The sequence below is a fragment of the Amphiprion ocellaris genome, chromosome 16 (assembly GCF_022539595.1).
Source record: "Amphiprion ocellaris isolate individual 3 ecotype Okinawa chromosome 16, ASM2253959v1, whole genome shotgun sequence".
NCBI classification, from domain to species: Eukaryota; Metazoa; Chordata; class Actinopteri; family Pomacentridae; genus Amphiprion; species Amphiprion ocellaris.
Window position 1 is genome coordinate 8,540,248 of NC_072781.1, and position 21,131 is coordinate 8,561,378.

The window sequence follows — 21,131 nt, forward strand, 5'->3', positions numbered from 1 at the left end:
GTGACCAATACACAAACTGAGAAACACATGCACTTCTACCCACAGCCTTATCATTAGGTCAGTATTTTTAAAAGACACATTAATCTCACAGTCCAACTTTGCTTGCATAATCATAAGGTCCACAGGAATATCTACATCAGTGCATGCAGGTACTTCTGCATTAACCCAGAACTGCAAAAATAAAGCTGTGTTTGAATTTACCATTTATGCAAAGGTATTACGAATCATAGCTTATATTTCATTCGCACTGCTATATATTAATAACTCACAGCTTCAAGTGTGCAAAATATATTTCTTGAGGTTTCATTTTAGATCAAAGTTTTCCTTGGAGGATCCAGAGCAAGTACCACTAAATTCCTCCTCATGGACAGTGTATGAATGTTTGGAGAATGGAATTAGTCTTAGTTTTGTGCAAACAATGAACAAGCTAACAAGCCGGACTGGCTTGTAGAAAAGGTTAAAAATATGTGCTTCATATAGGTGGAAATACAAAAAATACAAACATGCTTTACGTGATGTTAGAGAAGTTTTGTTTCAACTTTTTGGGTCGCCAGATAGCTCAACAGGCTGAGCAGGCGACCCACGTACAGGAACCATAGTCCCTGACGCAGTGGCCTGGGTTCGATTCCCGCTCATGGCCCTTTGCCACAGGTCCTCCACCCATTCTCCTCCCTACTTTACTGTCTGCCTCTCTACTAACCTATCAAATAAAGCCAACAAAGGGCCCAAAAAATCACGGAAAAAACTAAACTTGGATACTTTTTTTTCAACCTTACTGCAGCTACTATCAACTCCAATCGCTTTTACTTTAAGCTGAAACCAGCCTCCATTCTCGGTCAAAGAGCACACTTCTCGAAGCATCTGTCTTGAATACTTCATACAGACCAGATAAAATCAATTTCAGGTGGAATTTAAAGGCAACACTGCACAAACAGCTGAACCAAAACATCCTTGTATCTCCAAAATCACAAGCCGCAGCACAGCACGAATGCATCAGCTCCATATATTATGATGGCGCCTGGAGCAAACTGACAAACGGGATTTACCGTAAATACACCTATTCAGACTCAAGCGGAAATTACAAGCAATGCACCGTGTACAGATTATACATTGAGCCTTGTCGTGCAACTCGCACACAGTTCCAAAAGCACGCAGCCGCCACCGTGAGCTAGAGGAAGGCCAAGTGTCAGTGTGAGGAATAGAGGGGTTCTGAGCTATTTGATGTCACACCTTCCTCACAAGGCTTATTCTCAGAGCCGCCAATTAGCTGTGAAATCAGCTTTCATAGCATATGCTAAAGGGACGGCAGAGGACTCACAAGCATCAACGCTCTCGTATCAAAGCGCATTTGACAAAATAAAATCTCCGCCTTGCACTATCAGCACTTTGTCATTTGTAATGATGATTTCTGTCTGTTTCCACTGTTTTTGTCTTCCACGCACATTGTACAGTGCACATTTGTTCGGGTGCTTCCTTCTGAATCTGCGCAACCTGCACCCGAACACATTTTACACCACTTTACCCAACGTACCCAAACAAGAGACATCTTGCATGAGCACTGGGTGGACTGCAGGAGACCACTGTGTTATCTTGTCTTACAGCGCAACAAGAAGAGTGATTTCACACTGGTTTCCCATTCACTCACTGCCTTCTCATCTCTCCGGCTCCCAGTGGTGTTCCCTTTTGAAACAGATTTGATTTCCCACATTTGTACATCTATCTTTCTTAAGAGGACTGAGTGAGATTGCTTTGATCTCGTTCACATCAGAAAACTCAGACCTGCACAACCAGCCACCCCGAAGAGAGAAGTCATTTCTTTCCACAGCTTCCTCCAAATCTTCTCCTGGTTGACATGGGAACGCTGTATCTCATTTACATAGGCTAACAACGATGCTCCTTCAAACTTAATGAACAGGGAAACCGGAGAGATTGCTGACCAAGTGGTGAAGGAAAAATGGCTCCAGCAGCAGCAGTCCTTTCATAGTGGGCTATGATTCACACCATGAATAGAAATCCATATTTTCAGTAACAACACAAAGCTTTGATGAAACTCTCAGGGCAACAGTTCAATTCCACTCTGCTCAACCTTAATGCATATCAAGCCACAGTAATTCAATCACCACTCCCTTCTAGTTGAGCAGTTCAGTTGAATAAAAGCACTGTATGTTTAGGCAGCATCTCCGCCATCCTGTCTCTTTGGTAATGGAGGAAAAGTGATACAACTTTGGGGGAGGACAAAAAAGAGGAGATAGTGTTAAAAATAGGGTGGGGAGACATGAATGAAGCAATCACAGATATGGATTACATATAGAGTGAAAATGCAGTTCTTTATCCCATAATTGCAGACGCTTTGCGCTTCCTGAAAGTGAAAAAAAAACACCTCGTCTCTCTCTCTCTTCCTCTGTCCGTGTTCCTTCGATCGCCTCTCATCCGGCATTGAGTTCTTTTTTCCATCTCTTCCTGTTCATGTGCTTTGGTGTTGACAGACCATCAGAAATGTCCCGATAACAGAAATCCCAACTTATATCAACTCTTTAAGGCAAAATATGTGACCAGCACAAATGACACATGAGGCTATTATTAATTTACTACCTCTAGAAAGTAGAAAGGAGTAAGTATCACCACAAAAATATCCACATGAAGTCTTTTGATTAATAGCACAGTCAGAGTTAAATCGATATAGATGTCAGTGGAGGCTTATCTTTGAGTTTGGTCAAAAATGCCAAAAACAGTACAAATCAATTGCTATTTTGTATTCATCGCATATTGCTTGCAGGGGACTATACAAACAATCAATTTTCAATTTCTCAGCATACCATCCTGAAGTGAATTTATTTTTGTCTGTCAAAAAACAATATTAAAATGTTTTGTCAGAAATTGACAAAACACTGCAGAAAGACGTAAGACTATTCCGAAAAGTCGAAATTTTGACTCTTTTAATTTATAAGACTGAGCCAGTGTATTCCAGCTGTTAAGTGGATGTGTTGATGTTAGTCCTCTTTGAAAGCAGTTTATAGTAAATGACTTTTGAGTGAGTCACTCAACAGCAGTAACAGCAGTCCCTAGTGTCTACCAGCACTGGTCTATATGCTTAAAATCATTATCACCGTCTGAAAAGGGATATTTACCAGCAGCATAGTAGATATCAGAATCAGAATACATAGAACTGTGTTTAACTGTAAATGCGCTAGATGTGAAAATAGCTTGGTATGTATGTAAACAAAAACTTCAGTGACTCATTTTGGTAGTTTGTAGTTACTTTTCAAAATTACTGCATTACACTGAATTCACGACTCTAACATAAGGTCATCTTTAAGTCTCAGTCGATGCGTCTCGGTTCACGGTTATCTTCGCAACCGTACATCTGATTTAACTTCAAACTTGGTTGGCGTATTGCTCGGGGTTAAAGGAACTGCAGCATTGAGTTTGAAGTCGATCGGATAAGTGGCGGTCAATTTCAGCAGCGCCTGAGTTGCCCCTGTTGCCAAGCAACATCACTGGAGACAAATGTACAGGCGAGTGACAAATTAAAGGAAAAAAGCACCAAGTGTCCTCATAAGGTTTTGGGCCACTGTGTGCCACCAGAACAGCTTCAGAACACATGGGGATTGATTCTCCACAAGTCTGGAGGACAACTACAGGGAGGATGAACAATTTTCTTCAAAAAATATTCCCTCATATGGTGTTTTGATGATGTTAGTTAAAAGTCCTGTCTTACAAGTTGATTTGTTTTCCAAATCAAAACCTCTACACTTTGACACAGCAAGTATCGCAGTATTCTTCTGAAGATGTATGGAATTAGGATTACCAGTTATAGTACGATGAGTTTTTCCTGATTTTGAAAAGGTGACAATAAAGCCCTTAGAGTCCCAAACATTCAGCATCAGATTGCCTCATATACTAACTGGTAAAGACCAATATATCTCCAGACTGTTAGCATCCTCATTAATCTCAATCAATCAGCTTCCTCTCCTTTGAGCAGGTAATGAAAACAGCAGATTCATCAGCATAAAATAAATAAATAAATCAAAATAGCAGATTGCTTCTTAAGTGGCTACTCCTCATGTCCATTATCAGCACACAGCCACACCATCCCATTGATCAAGTGACTAGATAAAAAGCAATGCACTATAAATTACGCAAACATCTAAGTCATGAAAGCTGGTAGATGCCTCATAAATCAGGTAGCAGCAGACATTATTATACCAGACAGTGTGTAAACAATCTGCAGCACAAGTATCTTCTTGATCATCATGTTTTCAACCTTACAACATCCTGAATGATAATAGCAGCAGACTGTCCTGTCCTATCAAATGCAGTATAAATGAAGGAAACACACTCGGCCTTTTCATAGGTACACAGAGAACAATAAGTAAAAACAAATGATGGATAGGAAGTGGACTGCGTTTTATGTAATCAATATTGATTGTTTTATAAAATGCTTTGATGAGCCAAAAGCCGAAGCAGCAGGATAATGGCTTGGAGCAAAGGAATAATGTGAAATGAATATAAGAAAAAAGGCAAAGGCAGGTAAAAAAAAAAAACAACAACAAAAAAACAAATACAAAAAAAACCAATAAAAAAACAGGGTGCTTTGTGGATTACTTAATGAGAGTGAAGGTTTCATTGGCTGATATTTGACAAAGCTTAGAGGCTGGCCAGTACATAACTGATGCAGTAGATGTTAATTTTAGTTAAACATAATGTAACATCTTCTTCCCTTTCAACATCTAATTACCTTCTAGGATAAACTTGATAATGTGAATGTAGTATTTTATACTGTAATTGTGACGCTTTACCTACAAACACCACAAAAAACAGATGAAAAAGCACAACTGGATCATAAACATCCTATTTAATATCATTAGCAATTAATCTGACAGTTATTTTCTAAGTCAATCAGTAGTTTTGTCTAGAAATTGCCAGAAAACTTTAGTCCATGCATCTGAGTTTCCAGAGTCAAAACAGAAATTTAGCTTTCAAGCACAATCAAGAGAGAAGAGCAAATTTTCCTCAAATTGCACCCATAGAACACTTATCACTTTTGTTGAAAAATGACTAAATAATTAATCAGCTATTAAAATATCATCCAATAATCTTTCTGTTAAACAACTCATTCATAATTTGACAATTTTTTTTCAACTTTATAAAACACAGTATTTAATGACAAGATAAAAAAAAGCATAGTGCCACTCACAATTTGTCTTCCATTCTAGGGCTGGCCCCAATAGCAGTTTCTGGGCTCCGGATATTCAGATCTCAAAATTAATATCCTGACACCACCGTCGTGACCGAATATTCGGATATTCGGGTCCAGCCCTATTCCATTCATCGTCACATGCTACAGTTTTGGTCTGACTGTTCCGGGGTTCAGTGTCTTGCCTGAGGACATTTCAACTTGTGAACAGAATGACGTGCTTTACCCACTGAGTCACAGCCACCAATTACTCAGAGCATCTAAACACAAAACGGTGAGCAGTCTTACAGAACAGAGCTGTCTAGTGCATCAGTTGTTACCGTAAATGACCAAGAAGTCACAACCCATTACATCACAGGCACTAACCCGAGACTGCAAGTTGATCTTAACTTGGCAACAGCCTCAAAATCAAACATGTAATACACCTCTCACAGTAACACAACACCAGCTTCTCAACTCTAGTGTGTAACTGAAACCTAGCAGGGTTTAAATGAACCTGATGCCGCTTTAAGAAATGTCGCTCCCAGAAACACACACACGTGCGTGCATGTTGCAGAAAATAAAAAATAAAAAAAAAAATCCACAAAATGCAAACAAGATAATTGATAAATATCGCAAATTTGTTGGATTAGATGCACTCGACCAGTTTGGAGCATTTCTTTCCCCTACTGAGAGATGTAATCAGTGGTAGGAAGGGAGCCCCGGTGCTCTAATGACAGGAGTGATTAGCCGTTGCTAAGAGCCTGGCCTGCACATGGCTCACACCCAATCCGAGACAGATAGATTCAAATTCCAAAAAGAAAGAGATCGGGCTAAACGTCCAGGCAAACAGCTGGTGCTACAGCCTTATCGCTCTCCTCCTCTGTGTTTATCTGTACAACCCACCAACAGCAGCGCATAGATGCTGAGACAATTTATTAACTGATTACCATAAGGTATGCCATCACTGGGACTTGAGAGGACACTGTATCTCATGCTCTGCATCACTGTGCCAAACAATCTCTGTACTATTAAAACTAATGCTTACATTTTTAGCAGACAGTGAACTCCCCACATCATACATATTTTAACACATCTAGCATATGTGAACCAAGGAAAACTAAAGAAATGAAAAAATATGGAAAAAGATTCAGTTCTCTTTCAATTGAGCACTCCTTGCCGTGTAGAAAACATCCTTTTAATTTGCTCTTGCGGGCACTGTTGAATGGAAAATGGCTTTTACGTCTCATTAGGTTTCCATTTTTCATATCATAATGTCACCTATTTAACTGGTGAAAATTAGCATTTTTAATGCATGTTTATATCCAAATCTGACTTTTACTTCCTACAAAACAGATATCAGAACATTTAAGGTTTTAATAAGCATCTGCTGCATTTGTCCCACTTTCATCTTTTATTATAACATGGAAAATTAGGATGTCCTCAAAAATACTGGCAATTTAAATTTTTACTTATGAGTGCAGAGAGGAGGACAAATGGAAACAGAATAAGAGGTAGGCCATATATTAGCATAATTACATATTACATAGGATAGCACAATTATTTCTGTCCTTACTCAAATGGTTCATCCATCTTTGAAAGAAACATTGTCATATTGACCTAAAAAAACATTGTTTGACTAAAAAGCATTAACCATTGGGACCCAAAACATTTCTAGATGTCTTTGTTCCTCTCACATTTTACTCACTGTGTGGTCAGTTTTCACCGTAATAAATAATTGTAACGGCACAGTTCAGAAAACTAAAACATTTCTCCTGTTCAGTATAACAAAGTTAGAATACCATGCATGATAAAAATTATAAAAGCAAAACAAAAAGTTGAATTTCACCAATTGAATTAGTTTGCAAAAAAAATGTGAAAAAAAATACAAGATTTTTCCAAGTGCCCCCAGAAGGACAACAACAAAACTGTAAAAGAATATGGCTCTAAATCGTACGGATATTTTACAATTGAAATTTGTTTCCATACTTTTCTCTTATATCCTCTGTAAGTACTGCCAGCAGTTCATCCTAGTTAGGCCAACAGCCTCTGGACTTTATAGAATCTGTTAGCCAAAATGGCTTAATTTTGGCCAATTTTTAAACTGAACATATACACTACCAGTCAAACGTTTGGACACACCTTCTTATTTAATGGTTTTTCTTTATTTTCATGACTATTTACTGTGCAGATTCTCACTGAAGGCATGCTATAATATCTCAATTTTAAGCTTAGATTTGATTAATTTTCCCAACAAAACTGTATGGCACACATGAGCTTCAAAGACCATTGAGAAGTTGAACATCTGACAATTCTTTCTGTATTTACACTTTATAGCTATGGTAATTTGTGTAATTTTAGCAATGCTGTAATGATAAGAATCTGCTAGCTGATTTAAGAGTTCAGACAGTTCAAATATTTTTTGATTTGAACTTTTTTGTGTTTTGAATGTAGGTAGTCAAAATAAGCTTCTATTTTTCTCTTATGTGAAGTTAGACACATTTATGGAATCAAAACAAACTGCGCTTTGGTCTAGAGACATATGTACTAAACAGATGAAAAGCAGGTAATGAATCCAGAGACTACCAAGAGCATTCAGTATTCATATGATCAATAACGGCAGAATTTGAATGAGAGGTTTTGATTGTGGGCAGTAATATAGCCTGATTGTATTGCTCTAAAATCTAATTACGTGTTTGTCTTCAGTCACCAACACTGCAGGTGCTTCCCTCTGCAGGATGATGTAACTGCTATTAAGAGATGAGTGATTCCTAAGTGAGTGTTCATCATACCTATGTGGCTGTGGGAGAGTAGCCCTCAGTGCGAGCAGTGATCTCAGTGTGCACTTGACACAGAAATGAAAAGCTGTTATGCAGTTAATGTTCACTCAGTTTCCCTAATAATGTAACCCACCTGTGTCAGGAGGTGCATTCTATCAATTTCTCTACGAAGGAGCCGTGCTGAGCTGACTGATGCTAATGCTAAATGCAGACATAAAGGCGGGGATGCTTAGCTTGGATGTTCTGGCTGGGAAGACTGACACAAATGGGAAAATGTATAAACAACATTATGTGCTTTTGTGGTGCTGCTTGCAGCAAACGAAAGATTTAATGTGGGCCTCAAGTGCTCTCATGATTATTGTGATGGGCTGGGATGGTCTGAACACGATAAACTCTGTGCACCTGTTTATGCAATGTACTTCTCACAGGTAAAAATATATTTGTTCCAAGTGGAAGCAGCAAGAGAACAGAGGAAATCAGAGCTCCTGAGTTTGTCATGACTCACTTGATAAATATGCAAGTATGCGATGATGATGAGCTTTTCTGAAAAATACATGAGAAACCTCACAGGTTAGTCACACAGACAGGTTGTGCTGCTGCTGCTTGTACCAATCCTTCCTTCAATATTTAAAACTGCACCAAACATATCCACGCCAAACCATTTCCTATTAACCAACAGCAAAGCTAACAAAGTCCCTGCAAACTTGGTAGGAAATACACTAAAGTGTCAACATGCTTCACGATAAAAGCCTACTTGTAGTGTGCCAATGAAAACCTTTTAATGCCAAGTACTGCATAAGACACACACAGCATCTTAGGAGTGCAAGTAACCTTCAAACAACAGCAGTTTAGTTACAACTGGCAATCTTGAACTTTGAGAGACTTTTAAAAACAGTATTTTTTCTTTAAAGCAAAAGCAGTCACATGTGTATTGAGACAATTTTTTTGAAAGACAAAGCTTTAGGCCAAAGGGAGAAACTGTCCCAGGTCAGTTGTCCACTGCTGAGTGGTCACAGCGCTGTATTCACTGCTTGGCTTGACACACCGACAAGGCTGGGTATGTAACAACAACAAAAAAAAAACCATAAAGGAAATGTGCAGGTGTCCCCCTGGTAAAGATAAGGTCACTTGGGGAATATAAAATACTACTGCAGCCATTGAATAAAAGGACAGTTAATTCTTACTTTCCTTCTTTGTTTCTGTGATATGGCATAAAGCTAAAGGGTTAAGCGAAAAATAGAATCAGAATGAGGCTACAATTATACATTATTGCACATTTTGGTAGAAGCTATTACATGCTATAAAGAAGAAAAGGATAGCATATGATAAGCAGGGATGGGCTTTTGGTATTTATGCCACTCTATTATCTAGTGTCAGGAGAAAGTGATGGCTGCAGGACATGAAGGAGCAGCTATGGAGCAGGGAAGAGAAAGTCTGTGTTATATGGATGGAAAAGCAGTATACATGCACTGATCAGCCACAACATTAAAACCAACTGTCTAATATTCTGTAAATCAACCTTATGCTGCCAAATCACTCTGACAGGGCAAGACATTCTGTTGAAAAACGCCACTGATATCAGGGAATACTGTAGCAAAGAAGGGGAATGTGGTCTCCAATGATGTTTAAGTAGACTGTATGTGTCAAAGCAGCATCCACATGAAAGCCGGTATCCAAGGTTCCCAGCAGAACATTGCCCAGAGCATCAAACTGCCTCTGCAAGTCTGACATCTTCCCATAGTGCTTCTCTTCCCCAGGTAAACAACACGTATGCAGACAGTTGTTCACGTGACATAAATGATAATTTGATTGATCCGATCTTCTTCCATTGCTCCATGGTTGTAGATACTTTTAGCAGTGGACAGAGGTCTGCATGGGCACTTTGGTTGGTTTGTGGGTATGCATACACAACAAGCTTTGGTGCAATCTGGCTTCTTCTGACACCTGAGCTTTCTTTAGCAATTTATACTACAGTCACTCATCTGTTGGATCAGGCCACTTCTAGCCACTGCAAACCGGGAACAAACCACCAAGACCTGCTGTTTTGGAGATGCTCTGACCCAGTCATGCAGCCATCACAGCTTGGACCTTGACGCATTTGCTGAAATCCCAATGCTTGACTATTTTTCCTGTTTCCAACACATCAGTTTCAAGACCTGACTGTTCACTTGCTGCCTAAAATATCCCACCTCCTGACAGGTGCCACTGTAACGAGATAATCAACATTACTCACTTCACCCACCAGTGGTATTCATGGTGAGACTGACTGCTGTATATATGTACTGTGAATTTATATATATATTTACTTTTTTATTCATTGCCCACAACAGCATGAGAAAGAGAGTAGGTGTGTTAAATATGTTTTAATAAAACTGTATAAAACATTTAAAAACTGAACCAATACTGGAAAAAACACAATTCACCCTGTATTTGTGCACATTGCACACTGCACTTCCACACTGTATTGTCGCAGATTTTCATCCCCATCTACTATTGAACAACTCGTATTAGGGAAGTTCAAAAGTAGACCAATACGCAGTGCAGTAAGAAGCTGGAGCGAATGTCAACAGAGCCTGGTGGTCCACTAAACCTCTCATTTTTTCTAATTCAGGGGGAGTACGGCGCGGATCTCAGAGGTTCTAATCCCTCTGCCTTAGTCATCTCATGACCACATTCTAAATCTCTAAACCCTCGCTGAGCTCAGTCCATGCGGGTGCCACAACCACTCGGCGTCTGCTTAGCATCAACAATGCCCTATCCGTGTCACAAGGCCCCCTACTCGATACAAAAGAGCCCACTTAGCTGCACGGTCTTAAACACATGCAGCTGATGCCAGGAGAAAGAATGATTTTGACTTTTTGTAAATCTGTGACCTCAGCGGGTGACTTTTACTCCTGGTAATTGCAGCAGGGCTGTGATTGTCACAGGGTTTGTCTCGCAGCTTAAACTCAAAATGGAATGTCTAATCTTCACACAGAAAAGAAAATCCTAAAGCGCATGTTTAAATCTGAACAAGGCCATTATATTATATTTACACTATATATTTAAAAAAAAATAATGGACCACATTCACATTTAAACTTTGAATATCCACGATAAAATCAGGTTGAAGAGGAAATCTGAGGACTAAACCACTACTGTACTGCCCTGTGTCAATTACTATAAAAAATATATTTTTATTTGCCTTTATTTGTTTGCAGTAGCAACCCTTAAATGATGAAAAATATCTTATTGTTGTATATGGTCTTCCACTTCACCTGTTTTGAAAATCTCTATCAGCTGCATTTTATCATAGGAATTTGTTGGATGGCCTCAGCGATAAGACATCTGAGTTCTTCTTATTATTGTGAAGAAGCTTCATATATACTAAATAATAGCAAGATGTACAAGGTGTAGTATAAAGCTTCCATTTACCCTCCTCAAAGCCTGCTTAAGTAGCATGTCAGTCACCACACAATGCAGTCCACTTGTCTCTGTGACTGACTGCTTCAAAGAATTCATAATGCATTTGTATTGAAATAGGTCTTTCATGTGCCTACACAGCCCTGTGAGTAGCATTCAGACATAAATGAAACATCTAGAAATATGAGAATTTACATGTAGCCTATACATAAATGTGGGCAGATCACCAATGCCATTAAAAGCATTGATCTATTTTAACCAGGAAAAATGCTAATTCAAACATACACAATGCAGTGTGGGGATAGGTCCAGGCTAACGACATCAACGGATGCTAACTGGAGTCAAAGGGGTGTACTATGACACAAGATGAACGGGTTAGCAAGGTGTGTTGAGCTTAAAGTTAGAGTTTTTAGATAAACCTGGGTGGATCACCATGGTAACTTATGCTGCACAGAGTTTCAGATTTAAATCAGACATAACAAACGTCTCCCTTTCACTATTTCCTGATTATTGTCTCTGAGTTTGTACACTTCTAGTACTATCGCCAACAGAAAACAGTTTAGAAAACTGATTAGTTACTCAGCTACATTAATTTCACTTTGATTTGGCCAAAAGTTGAAGTGAATTCCACACACCCTTAATTAGGGTGTGTGGAATGTCAGACCTAACAGACCTAAATGCACTTATTCAACATCATATTTAAATGTATGAAGTTTAAAGTTGAAGAGCTCAAATGTGCTGCTGTCATGTTAGAAAAAAGCAGCTGCGCCGAGAATGCATTAAGTGGTAAAATAAATATTCTAACATAGACAGTTAACAATCATCTATCAGCTTTCATCTCTTGCATCATTTGCCGTAGCAGAGCTTCTTATTGTAATCAATTTTTATATTCTTCATAACTCTCCATTATAACAACCTGTGGATGGACGTAGGTGGCACATGATCGGTAATGACAAGCCTGCTTCATCATATTCTACCCTTCTGGAATAGTAAGCAAATCTCGAGTCCAATCAATTGAATGAAATTATTAGTGTGGGTTAGAGCTACTTTGATTTTTAAAAAACAACAACAAAACACAGAGTTTGCTATTCGCAAGAATACTCTGCTGATGTGAACCATGCTTTGGAAAAAAATGCCATCAGCAGAGATATGATCAAAAATCATTGCAATATTTATCTCAGTAAGCTCAGATATTCACCAGTCCACATTTAGACAAACTGTCAATTTATAAATGCGGCTACTTTAAATGAAAGCAGAAGCCCAGCAAAGATGACTCCAAAAGCGCAGCACAGAATGCTCAATGAGCTCAGTAGGATTTGGCTGATGTAGCAGGACGATGACCCTAATCAGTGAAATAAATCTATAACACAAAGACCTCAAAGAAAATCTTTTGCGACAAAGCAGTCACAGCCGAGGCTTTAAAATAGCAGGTGACCCCGAGACACCCGGTCACATTAGACATCTAAAAACAGTTGAAACCTTGCTTTGTTTCGAGGAGTGAAACGGATTTCAAGTAATATGTGAAATACTGGCATCTTAAGTCTTATACATGAAAACAGATTTCTTAGTGTTGTTGTTGCATGTGTGTTTTTAGTTCTTTAGTCTGCAACATAAGAAGATGCCATCGATGGACCCTGCAGCTGCTTCACACACAGTTTTGGCTTTATCAGCTACTCACTAATCAGCTATTATACTATTAGTTGGTTAACCACGTATAAATATTAAACTGTGCTGAAGCACTCCAAGCAAGCTGTGTTCACAAGACTGTTTGCCTCAGCTGCTTTCCCCATGATAGTTTGGTTTCTTTTCTCTTTTGGTGGCCTAATTTTACTTGTTTTCATTGCTTCAAAGTATTTTTTGACAAACATCTTTGTTCAATTTGTTGCTTAAAGCAATCTAATTAAAATAGAGTAAGCCTCTAATTAAACAAAAAGCAAAACGTAACAGATACACTTACTGGCATGGTGTCAATATCACCGTCAGGTACTTGACTGTAAAGGTGAGTAAAAATGGCAGAGAAAAACTTTCAGAAAGTTGGGCCCACGCTGCAGAGCACCCGAGGATTTAAAACATGGCTCAAGGGAATTTTTGCAGCGGTGACAGGAACCACAGAAGTAATGCCAGCCACCCTCTAGTCAACTGCTCACAGCTAGAACACAACCAGTCTCACTAAAGTCACAATAAACAAATAAATAATGCAAATGCCCTAAATTCCACTTTCAGATGGGGGGTTTTATTGCTCAACTCAACATGGAGTGAATTGGAAATGAAACAATCTTGTTTTCTTTATAGAAAAAAGAAAAATAAACAAATACAAAATGAACACAACAGTATGTAAATTAATAATTGGTCAAAAGCCAAGAAACGTTCATGGCTTCTCCAAACCACATTCAGCTAACAACTTATGGCATTTCAATGGTCAATACATCTATTTAAAGGGAGAAGGAAACAGATGATGTATAGATAGTTACAACAGGTTATCTACAACTAATTAAGGCAGAGCTTTAAATCTCACCCTTCACTGACTTTATTGCTTGGCTTCTGTACTAGTATAATACCTGCATCCTCTGTAAGCTGATTAACGGTCACTGATTTTCTAGTTTGCATGTATTTGATGTGTAACCTTGAGATACTGTCTTTGTTTAAGCTCCTACTCGGAAGTGTAGTATTGATAAGACAAGGAAGGTGGCCAAGAAGCTGACACCAAAGACTCATGGACAGAATAACGCAAGACTGTACTCCGTGATATGCTGTATATCAATATTTAATTAGTTTTCTGATATAGAACAAGTGGGCTGGCAGGCGAAAACTTGTCACAGATCTGTAATTGACCGTTATGATGATAGCTGGAGTAGGGCTGTATGTGAAAAACACTGATAAGATGTCAGAGATGCAGACAATCTGAAACCAATGTGGGAGGATGAAAATATCACCACCCAAGAACTGCATTATTGTATCGTAGAAATAGATGTCAATTTACATTGCCACCCTCCCCGGTGCACAGATCAGACCGTGTGTCCGTCTCCTCGACCACACCTGTGTCTTGTGTTTATTTCCATGGGTGCTGCAGCCCGTTACACTGATTCGGCACTAATGGTTTCCATTCGCACATTCCATTTGTTTCATTTCACTACAGGTGGTGGAAATGAAATAGGGAGTTTACTGCCTCTGATATCTGACACTGAGCTTCTGATCTGATAATGGCGGTCTTGCTGCGCACTACCTGCCCTTCCCCGCATGGAAACAGAGAGGTTGACAGTAAATCATAACGCAGGTTTACAACCCACAGCATCTCTCCTTAATCTGTGAAATAACATCATTGGAAAGTGAAACACCAGGACAGTGAAAAGGAACAAGGGGGGGGGGGGGAAAACATTCTACAACTGCTCCAGTTTCCTCTTCTTCTCACTATGCACTTGGGCCCAAATCATTTCAGGCATCACTACCCACAAGTCTCTTATCAAATAATACTGAAATGGTTGCCCTGAGGTGTCCATTGTGCATATGAATAAAGTCATATTTGCTGAATGATAAGTAAGTTATGATAGTAATGCACTGTGGGGGAAATATTCTTTATCCTATGATGAAATCCTGTATTAATAACACACCCTGATTCTACACTGAGAATCCTGAGAGTAAAATTTTTAATTTGAGACTCTGGTGTTTTAACGTGTCCAGATAACATCAAGTCATATATAAATCTGCTCTAAGAGACATTTTCGCAGAAACAGTGGATCAAATGACTAAGATTATGTGAAAGGGAATGTTCACCCTGTTTAACCCACTGACTTACCACCTGCTCTGCCTTTTGCCTCAACTTTACAGACCTTTTAGCACCTTGCAGCTAATTATGTTTGCTTTTCAGTTGTGGTTCACTCTCAAACACCTGCATTAGTGTAACTTCAAATCATAGGTTCATATCAGCTGGATGTGTAAATGGGAAACTCTATATCAACAAACTTTGTAAGGTGATAGGTCTGTTTTGCAGTTTGTTATGTGGTGCCAGAACTAATTAATGCAGGTTTAAACAAGTCCCTGGAGGTAAAAATTTCTCTTCACTTCAAAAAAAAAAAGTACTAACTTGTAAAAATGCAAAGCATTACACACACACACACACCCACACAGTACATTATTTCTCTGTGCCATAGACTTCAAACTGTGAAAAACTCATCAGTGTAGCATCCATTCCATGGGGTGCCATTGCGCTTTACAGTTATCATGGGTACCTTGAGGCAATCCCACATATTACACAATGTAAATATCTGCTTATGCAGCAAATGTATGGCTAGATATAGTCATCAGCAAATTTTTTACTCCTATTTGGGTGCATTTGCAAAACAGAAATCTCTTCAAATAAAAGCATAACGAGTATGTGAACTGTTTGTAAAAGGTCTTATCCTTCAGTAACAACCAATTGGCATGATGTTAAATAACAAACACACCACAGACTAAAAAAAAAAACAATTAAAATGTAAAATATTACCAGCATCAGCCTTTAACTAGCCGTGGTACATGTCTTAGCAAAAACACAACACAATAACTCTAAAATTAGAATCCTTTTAAAGTCCCAAGATTGTTTTCTACCTTCATTTCTCAAGGGCTGCAAAATTAGTGCAGTCTTATTTGTTACCGCAGTAGATTGTATTTTGTGTGAGGCGCTGATGCAACAGGCGAGATTAGATCATTAGTCAGTCATGGGAGTGTCGCAGCCCTTCTTAATTACCATTTTATCACACAAGCGCACGCACACACACCTGCCTGGTGTGAGCATATGTAATAAAGAGGTGAAGACTAAATGAATGCAAATTGTTCACCCATAGTGATCAGAGCACGAGGTGCCTTAAGCTGTGTAACCGTGGACTACTGAGCATTATATTTCAATACTGAAAGATACTGCTGAGGGGTAAGTAACATGGAAAGCCATCCAGTAATCTAACAAAGCTGCTCCATGTGAAATAACCTGCTACATCAAGTAGAGGCTGACCAAGCAGTGGGATGATTAGTCTCACTTTGACTGCCACCTGTATGCACCACACCCTACGGGCTTCCCTCATCCTTCATTCTTTACTATGAACAAGACACTCCATTACTTCACCACTAGCCTAATTCGTCCCCTCTGGTTCACTTCAGTTACCAGGGTACTTTATAACCTCTTTAGTTCTTTCTATTAATACTTAAAGAGAAGCCGCCCAGAGCTGCATCTCCCTCCATCATAACAATAAAAAGGTATATACACCTTTCACCAGTACTAAAGTTCATACAAGAAGTAAAGACCAAACTACCAACAAAGTTGAAGTGCTGAAGCAGCTTAACATAAAACACACAATGTAGAATGGCCTATAAAGACAAGAAGTCAGGACCTCAGTGCCAAATTTCTGCCATGTTATGCTCATCTTGCATTTCTGAAAATGGCTCAAAACCACCTGCAATGCTTCATAGAGTAGTTAATAATAGCATAACCATTATGCATTGTAACAGGTGGGTTATTAGCTATAGCTGAAAAGCATAACACACAAAATTAACTAGCACCTATTTTGATACTTTCATGATACACATATTTAATGATACAGCACATTTTCTGGAATTTCAACTGAGAAGATTAAAAAAAAATTAAATAGATGAATAAAAATGAGAATGCCTCTTTTTATAACATGCAGTACATCTTGCAACACAGAAGCAAACATCTACACACAATATTGAACATACTGTTACTGTGCAATGATACCTTTGAAATTACATAGTTGTACTTGTCCGTTTAAGAGCAGTATGGCTGTGGATCCTTCTGCCTGGTGGAAGCGTGCACACCACTTTCCCTCTCTCGCTCTCAGCCACCTAAAGTACATAATGCAACTCTCGATGGATACTGCCGTGGACTTTATGTGGCACTCTTCTCAGGCATTTAACATATTTTTCCAACCTCCACTGCCACATCAGACATTGTGCATCAGAAGCTTATTTTAAAAGACAAAAACACTTATGTACAGAAAACTAAAACATGGAGCAAAACAACAGTATGGAGGACTAAAAGTGCCAAAATTAAATAAATAAATACATCGTGATATGATAGTCTAACATGCATGGACTGATGTGTAAGTGGAATTAAATATTTCATTAATTAATTAAAATTGGAATTAAATATGTCATTAATTAATTAAAATTGGAATTAAATACTTAAATGTGTTATTAAATAAATATATCATTAAATAATTAAATATGTCATTAATTAGTTAAAATTGGAATTAAATATGTCATTAATTAATTAAAATTGGAATTAAATACATAAATGTGTTATTAAATATGTCATTAATTTATTAAAATAACAATTATTTTAAGTAAAAAACATATTTCATTATTTCACGATTTAATTAATTATTTCATGGTCCTTGTGTTGCAGTGGATCATGAATTAATTTTATCTGTCAACCTCGCCCGTCAAAGTCCGTGGGCGGGACTAACGTGAATCTAGTCTAATCCACTGCTTTTGTCTGCCTTGAAACCGGAAGTAGAAGTCTTTCTAAACATGGTGGCTGTGTAGAGGGAGAGTCGCTGTGAACTTTCTAGAGAGTTGGTGAGAGATCTTTTAGACCTTGCAGAGTATGTGGAAGCAGGACCTGCTGACCGCGAGCATGTAGCGTGTAAAGCAGAGGAATTTATTGAAGTTGTTGAAGTTATTTCCGCACTTTCCGACCAAGATGTTGACCGTAGAGTGACTGCAAATTTAGAGGAAGTACTCCGCCGGTTTTCTGGTACCAGGGTGCAACAGGAGCACACACAGGGACCAGGGCGTTTGGCATACCGAGGGAAGTTCTGGAACATCACGTTCTTTGTGGATTACCAGCCTGTCAAATTGCAGCGATGCTCGGAGTGTCGAGCGCTTTTCCTTTAGGACCTACTCGGCGCGGCACGGCTCCGCTCGTCTTTGTTTAGCCGCGATTCCACAAGCATCTACTCGGCACGGTACGGCTCGTCTCATCTTTGTTAGCGAGCGTTTCCATACGGACTAATTTTCAGCACCTTCTCGGCTGAGGTTCCCAGCGAGCTGAGATGAGCCGATAATGTGGCGTTTACATAGTGCAGGCCACTGATTGGACAGGGAGTGACGACACAGAGCAACTTCAGCACGAAAACAAAATCCTGCATTAAAAAATGACTGTAAACAGCGACGGTGTGCATTGCTCTTCACGAAACTCTCTGTTCTTCATAATTTTAATGTGACAGCCAGACCTGTACCGTGGGTGAATGAAGAGGTCGAGACTTTGTCTTTGGTGGTGGACCAAAGAATACAGAGAGAGCTGGACGGAGAAAGTTTATCAGGAGGTCTCTGAGCGGATGGCCGCTCACATATACAGTAGACTGTATATAAAGAGGACAGAAGCAGTGTAGGGAGAAGCTGAAAAAGCTCAAAAGTGACTATCGGTCCACCCAGGACCACAACGGCCGGCGTGGGTCAACCAGGAGGTGTTGGAAGAGGTTTAATGGAAGCTATTTACTGGCACTGCACCGGCGAGCAACAGGAGGGAGACTCAGCCGCTGCATTGTTGGAGACGTTCGAGAACGGTGAGTGTTTTGTGACTTCAAGAAACTTATACATCATTTATTCCATTGGTGGCAAGCTTCTTTTAAGCAAACAAGTATTTTTAGAAAGTAACGTCGTTGTCTCCTGGAGCAGACAATAAGATAGCTAGTTAGCCATCGGCGCTAACTCCGTGCTCTGCTTGTATTTCGTGCTGCTGTTTCTAACGTTTAGCTCTCAGAAGCTAATACTTCAGTCAGCATGCCGTGTTTTTCTTGTACTTAGAGTGAGTGTTTATTTCTGTTCAAGAATCCCTTTCCACATGCGAAGCCTACTCCACCTCCGTCGCGGAGCCCCCGGCTGCCCTGTCTCCTCTCCACCACCAGCAGCAGCTCCTCTCCAGCACCAGCTTCGACACCGACCCTGTCAACAGCACCGTCTTATCACCGGTAAGACACGGTAAACAGAGAGCATGGTTGATTTTCGCATTATTATTATTACTACAGGTGTAAATGCCTGCAAGCATGATCAGAACAGTGAGACCAACGACCAAGAATTCAGGCAGGTGTAAATGCAAACTGTGCAGCAGCCAGCTCAGGAACGCGTGATGAAAGCTACATGTAGCTGCAGTGACACATAAACAGAACACATGCAGCTGCATTTATTTTCCATTGACTTAACAAGTAAGTCACTCTAATTAATTTACGTTCTGGTGCAGTGTAGTATTGCAACCATTCTTCTTATAGTCACTAGGTAGCTGTGAAACTGAATGAAAATATACATAAAAATGAGAAAACACAGCTCTTCTTAGCAACTCCAAAATGTGCACAGGATGAAATGAAGTTCACACCACGTCGTTTTTGTTTGTGGTGGAGGAGTTACTGCTTGTGCTTTGGTTAAAGCGAAGAGTGCCAGAAGTTTATTAAAGTATCAAAGACATGATCATGATTGAAAATGGATGGACGGGTGGCTAAACACATCACATCATAGCTGTGGAGTCCTTCCAGCTCCTGGGGACTACAATCTCTCAGGACCTCCTGAAAAAGGCTCAGCAGAGGATGTATTTCCTACAACAGCTGAGGAGACATGGCCTGCCACATGAGCTGTTGATCCAGTTCTACACTGCAGTCATCCGATCTGTCCTGTGCACCTCTGGATCAACCACACAGCAGGACAGAAACAGACTACAGCCCATAGTACGGACTGCAGAAAACATCATCAGAGACCCCACTCACCCTGGACATTTGGACTACAGAGCCCTGTACACAAAAATCACCACTACTGTGTTTATAGCAATTACCATTTTGCTAATGTGTTCATACATTCCAGTCTAGCTGTACATTTCTGTTTATATTGTGTTCTATTTTACTACTATTTCTTTTTCCTCCCTGTTCCTCTTTCTATAGTTTATTTTTTATTATTCTCTTCCATATTCCTAGGATGACACCAACAGCCGAAACCAAATTCCGTGTATATTGTGTACTTACTTGGCCATTAAAGCTGACTCTGATCACTTTTCTGTCTTTGGTCTAGGCAAGAGGAAAGGGGGCCACAGAAAACTGGACCTTCCTAGCGTACTTGTGGAGATGCAGGCTGAGGAGGAGTGGAGTCATGCCCAGCATGATGAGAACATCTGGTTGCTCCTCAGCGAGGCAAGAGAGAATGAAGCGGCCTTGCAGCGGGAGGAGATGGCCCAGAATACTGCCTTCAACCAGTCATTCCTGGGTGTGCTGGGGTAGCTGGGTAGGCAGTGGGCAGCCGGCGAGTGTGAGCGAGTCCACCTCCCATAGACTTGAGATTTACAAGTGCTGGTCATATAATTAGAATATCATGAAAAAGCTTGTCTTTTGGACAACTGTCAGGTCAGCAGTCTTCCCCATGATTGTGTAGCCTACAGAACTAGGCTGAGAGACCATATAAAGGCCTTTGCAGGTGTTTTGAGTTAATTAGCTGATTAGAGGTGTCTTCAATATTGAACCTTTCTACAATATTCTAATTTTCAGAGATACCAAATTTGAGATTTTTGTTAGTATTCAGGTATAATCATCAAAGTTAAGAGAAATAAACATTTGAAATATATCAGTCTGTGTAATGAATGAGTATAATATACAAGTTTCACTTTTTGAATGGAATTACTGAAATAATGAACAACTTTTTTCATGATATTCTAATTATATGACCAGCACCTGTAGTTGTATATAGTTTTACTTTTAGTCCTCCACTGTAGGAGAGGCCCACCACAGTTTGTACTTTGCACATTGT

The 21,131-nt window shown here is 39.5% G+C and overlaps 1 protein-coding gene across 5 annotated transcripts in view; it reads right to left on the bottom strand.

Annotated features, from left to right (window-relative positions):
* Window positions 1–21,131, bottom strand: part of LOC111575536 (protocadherin-15-like) — a 207,642-nt gene that overhangs the window by 134,158 nt on the left and 52,353 nt on the right. The gene's annotated exons all lie outside the window — the stretch shown is intronic.